This window comes from Solanum stenotomum, chromosome 5 (assembly GCF_019186545.1).
Source record: "Solanum stenotomum isolate F172 chromosome 5, ASM1918654v1, whole genome shotgun sequence".
NCBI classification, from domain to species: Eukaryota; Viridiplantae; Streptophyta; class Magnoliopsida; order Solanales; family Solanaceae; genus Solanum; species Solanum stenotomum.
Genome location: NC_064286.1, coordinates 20482838 through 20488837, shown reverse-complemented (window position 1 = coordinate 20488837; position 6000 = coordinate 20482838). Strand labels below are relative to the sequence as shown.

General features: G+C 31.6%; 1 pseudogene; it reads right to left on the bottom strand.

The window, feature by feature from the left end:
* Positions 1-4513: 4513 nt before the first annotated feature.
* LOC125864912 (gibberellin 20 oxidase 2-like) lies at positions 4514-5051 on the bottom strand (annotated as a pseudogene).
* Between the last annotated feature and the right edge of the window lie 949 nt (positions 5052-6000).

Sequence of the window (6000 nt, the reverse complement as noted above, 5' to 3'; positions counted from 1 at the left end):
ATTTTTTTATTTATATATATATATATATATATATATATATATCTATATATATATATATATATATATATATATATCTATATATATATATATATATATCACTAACCTTTTCTTATCCCATGGATTGATAAAACAGTTCCCCCAATGGGATTGTCATCATAACTTACATCATCTCTCCTACACTTTTTAACTGTAGAACTATCCAAATCTATTTCATTTAAGTTCCCCATCTTGGAATTTTCTATACATACAAAACATGTCACATAGAGTTAAGAGAAATCCAAGGATTTTATCAAGTTCAAAATATGATAACTTAAGATACACCCCATCAGGATGATTCTCAAGTGGTCTTCTCTTCTCATTTTTCTTACGTATCTATTTCTCTAAATTTGAGCTACTTGGTAGGCCCACCAGTTGATGGCCATTACTATTAGTGGGAGAAATAGTAGTAACATTAGAGCTTCTACTCATTGGGGTTCCCTGATGGTTTGTTTTGACATTGTTTGATGACACTAGCTAAATCTTCTTGTTTGGTTGCAGTTTAAAATAAATAATTTTTAACGACATGTTAGCAGAGGAAGATAGTGCATATGTTCTATAGGTCCAACTAAACCTAGTATTTTCAATATGAAACACAAATAAATACGTGAAAAATAATTAAAACTATTAAAAGTGCAAAAATAATATCTAATTGTGAACACATAGTTTGAAATGTACAATGAGATTAGCATGAAGAATCTTAAAGAATTAAAGGTTAAACTTATCTAGTTTAAATCTTAATCCTTAAATCTATCTACACATGATGTCATAATTTCGAGTTTCAATTTCTAGAAAGCAATCATGAACAAATTATAATAAGAAACTTCTAAAGCCCCACAGAACACACCATCTTTTGATTTTTCAGACAACAAATAATAACTTTTAGTATATTTTGTAGAGAAAAATAACCTAGATGGATACTCGAATTTTAGAAAAAAAAATATTATTCTAAAATCATACTCCACTAAATTTGCCTAAAATTTAAGGGCAATTTTTGGAATACAAGAGTTACTTTTAAGAAATGTGACAAGAAAAACTTTGAAATATTTTAGAATAAGAGAGAGTTATACATCGTTATTAGATATTACACCCTTATAACAATTTACATGCACGTGTTTACCTAAAGTTATATGGTTACATACATATAGATGCATATTGGTGTATTCACATAGAAAGCACACAAGTCTGAAAATTAAGATAATAAATTTGAAACATATATCACATCATAAATAAAGCAAAATAAAATTTTGTATGTATGTTGGTATGTTTTATGTTGTTAGTACATACACAATTATGCTTTATTAATAGTTCAAGGATGGGCAATCTATCCAGTGCACATAGCATAGGAAACTGGACAATATAGATCAATAATTATATTATGAACTAAATAATGCAGTTACAATAAAAAAAGGGATTCAAACACTACATTAAATATCAATAAAAATCAAATATGCCGTATATCATCCATTAAAAACATGAGACATAAGTACTTAGTTATGTTTAGCTTCCAAAAAGTAAGAAAAAACATATAACTTACTAAATTGAAAAACTAAAAGACCATTGTTCTAAGATTGAAAACGATTTCTAATTTTGAAGTTTTCCTAAACTTTCTTGAGCTTTGCCAAAATAACATTGTTATGCCGTAATTTGATTATCTTTAGAAAAATCACTTTTTGAAATGTTCTAAGTATAAAATGATTTGAGAAAAATACTTAGAAAAGAGACGCCACTTTATTTTATAAAGAAATTAAGAAAACATAATTTCAGTCTTTAAAAATTTAGAGAAAAAGGGTATGAGGTTCTCATTTACACTTCAGGAAGGTTTTTAAAACATTTAAAGTGTCCGCTAAGATGCAGTTATCCTACGACTTAGATTAAATATATTTTTGACTATTTTTTAGATAAATGATTATAAAAATGGTTTACAATATTAACTAAAAAAATTGTTAAGCAAAGAATAATTTTTTGATTTTTAAGAAAAGGGGACCTTAAATGAAATATTTGAATTAAATTATAAGTTATTAGACTTTAATTAGAATTTATTTGAATCATTTTTAGAAATAATAATTCGAACCATTTGAAAAATAAATAGAAAGTTTTGACTAAAGATTTCATTAAATGTATTAAGAGTTGATTAAAAATGAAATTTTATAAAAATAAACTAACATATAAAATATAGTTAATCATTTGGAGAAGTTAATTAAGTGATTAAAGTTGAGTTAAGTAAAAATAACATATTTCACAAGCAAATAGACGAGAAACAATATTAAAATAAAGTGATAAAATGTTTGGGCAAATAGCCATCATCTACCAATTATGGCATTTTAGACTTAGATTCCATTTGTTGCCAAATAGGTTCTTTGAGCTTCACTCCGTGGGATTTTGACCCATTTTTTCCTTGTAATTTCTGTATACTAGCTTCCAATTCATGTATTCTTGCTTTCAACTTCCCAACGATAGTCAAGGCTTAACTCGATAAAAGAGGAGAAATTGGGCCTCCATGGCCCAACTCGATATGCAAGGAGGGAGGGAGTCCACAATGGACTCATATGGAATTTATATGCATACAAAGAAAAAGAAAAGAATTAGGAAAAAAAAGAAAAGGTAAAGCTTCCAACAAACATATGATCAAATGATTCACTCATGACGGAGATAAACACACAAATTAGTTTAAGAGATAAGAACATAGTTACAAACTAATACACTTCTAGACACTTCATTAACTACATGAAAATGAAGTAAAAGCAACAATAAACCAAATCAACTAAATGGCTAAGCATGGAGCACACATCTTTGAACAACAAGTGCCAAAGAAATCATTTGAGGAAGGCATGCCCTCTTAGAAATGAACTAAGCAATTATTTTAAAACTAATGCAAAGAAAATCTACCAGCGATCAAGAATACTCCAAAAGAGAGATTTTACTAGTAATGTAAAGAAAAAAAATCATTTCATAGGGATCTTTTAAATGCCCAACTGCTTCAACCATATCATATTAGTTAATTTTGAGATCCTACACCTAAATGAAAATGATGCCAACCAGTAGCAAATAAAATTAAAGACTTGATTTTGAAAAGAGAGAAAAACAATGACAAAATGAATTCGACAAGGATTCAAGTAGGAAGATTTAAGATGAGAAACACCAAAACATGACACTAACCATGCTAGAGATAAAATAAACTCGTACAAGGAAAAAAGGAGCAACAAAACTTGGATTAGTCAGTTTGTTAACCCATTTCATGCTTAGAACTTCACTAATCTGGACAAAACTTCAAAATTTAAACAAAATAAACACAAGATCAGGTACATAATGGAAACGATACAATAAGGTACATGATCAAGGCATTTGAGAAAGAAAAGAGTAAACTACATCATATCTCATAGAACTTGGTTCAAATTCAAACTTTTCTACTAACTAGTTAAAATAATGATCATGCTGCATCTAAACAGAGAAACGGGGTCTTATTCGAGGTAGCAACAATATGCCCCAAAAAACCTATTTTAAATAATCAAACCACTAAAGAAAAGACAACTCTCAAGTCATGCCAAGGACAAGAAACACAACAGAATACATCATTTCAAACTAACAGATGACCCGCAAACGATAAACCTTTGTCCACAACTTCAATACGACCTTAAGTTTGAGAGGAACGAATTCAAATCATGCTAATATGCTGACACTAACAATAAATAAGAACAAACATTACTTCTCAACCTCAAGCAAGAATCGAATAAGAAAAGATAACAAATAAAGTCTAATCAAAACCTCAAAACTGAACTATAATCCGCAGGCAACAAATCGAGTACAATACGGCCAACAATTTAATGATAGAATTGTATTGATAAAAATAAGACGCATAATCTTATTCTCATTTAGAATCAAACATACTAAAATAGAAACTATGATAAATTAAATTATAATGCTTAGATTGAAGATGAGCAGAACAAAGAAAAACTAAATGGGGGTGAAATTACCCTTTTTCGGGCAGCGAGACTAGGACAACGAGCTTGACCATGAAGCTTTTACACCAATATGAATTTGGTTACGAAAGAAGAGAATCAACACCGAAACATAAAAAAAAAAAAGAAGTAGACCTCAGGTTGTCGATAAACCAAGGACTAGGAGAGTTTTTTTTTTTTTTTTAATCTTTCCCTCTTTAGGATTTGTTGTTTTTTATTTTTTTATGTCCAAAATCCTCTTCTTAAGAGGTGAGCTGTTGCCTTAAAACAGTGAAGATGAAAGCTTTATATAGCCCGAAAAACTAAGGTCGATTGGTGGGGGGGGGGGGTTAAACGAATGTTTAAATTTGAATTCCTTTGCTCCTTTTCACGACAAAGGATAGGACTGTTGAGCAGGCCTGCGACTCCGCAAAAAGGGGGTAAAAGGAGATGGTGACATGATCGTTTAGGCTGCTAGGTTATGGGTTTTGCAGGGATGATTTCGCACCGGGTTTGCTGGGAAATATAGTCGATTGTCCTTACCCGAGATTTTTAAAACTTTCACCCAATGTTCTTTGGAAATACTCCTCAATTATGTGAGAGGAGCCTTCTTGAACAGAGTATAGTAAAAAGTGTCTCTTTCCAAGGAAGTTTTGAAGAAAACCTTCCAGTAAAGCTGCTGGCATAACCACAATGTTCACCAATTTTCCTTTGAGCTTTTTTCTTTTCATAGAGAGGCATGTCAAAGAACATGTCCATGAAACGATGAGCATTAGAGATAAGATTAGCATCAACTCTGTGGTTTACTATAAGAAAGAAACCATGACTCCTGCACGCTTCACCAACAAGCCTACATGCTTGTTGGGCGGCAAAAGGGTCACCAAAAAAGAAACCCCTTAAGTCAATAAGGGGAACATGAAGTTCTTTTGCTACAACACAAGGCTTCTCGTCATCCGGACATATATATTATATGAGAATGTTGGAGTAATTTTTCATATGGGATGCATAAAAAATCAATGGTTTTTCCTCTCCAAGCATAGATGATTTTTCATTTATGATCATACTATCAGTGGTCATTGCAAGCAAGTGTTTGGTTTTTTCTTTCTTGTGCAATATGTCAAAATGGGAAAAAGGATGTAGAAGTAGTTCTTTGTGAGGAACTAATATGAAGTATTATATAGGGCTTAAGGATGCTTAGAAATAGTTCATTGTGATGAGCCAAAATGAAGGATTATGTCACGCTCCGAGACTACACCCTGGGAGCGACTGGCACTCGAGAACCATTGATGGCCCCAAGCAAACCCTTGGCCTGACATAACTCTTAGCGGAAGACTTAATCAATAATAAGCAGTCTCAAAAGATACTCATGCAAATAACTTAGAATGCCTTGAAATAAATATTCGTCTGGCCAAAAAGACAACTCAAGTCTTAACATAAACAATTGAGAATGGAAAGACTAACGAATTATAGCTTTTCATCTATGAAGCCTCTAAAGCAATGAGGAATGTCAGGACAAGATCCCCGATCATCCTAGAAACTGAAATACTAAAAGCAATGTAAAAATGGATCCTCCAAAAAGCAAGGAGGGTCACAAATTAATTCTGAGTGCTCAACTGGATCGACAAGGCGCTGGATGGTGATCCTCATTACCTGTATCTCCATCATAAAATGATGCAGGCCGAATGGAATCAGTACATTAAATATACAAGCATGCAAGGGGAAAACTAAACACGAAATAAGATTGAACTGAATTTTGAAAGAACACTTACCCCAACTTTAATCAACTCTTGAATACTCAACTCAAATGCATAATTAAACATTAGTAAATGTGGAGTTTATATAAAGCATTTAAAACAGTACGTAAAAACTCAATATACATATATAATAAAGTAATATAAGTTTGTGGGAGTTTCTCTAACCGACAACCATCACTATGAGCTATGTGATGATACAACGTCTCTCCCACGCTGCTAGAACTATCCTATAACTTGCTAGGATATAGAACGCCTCAACTAAGTGGATCCAG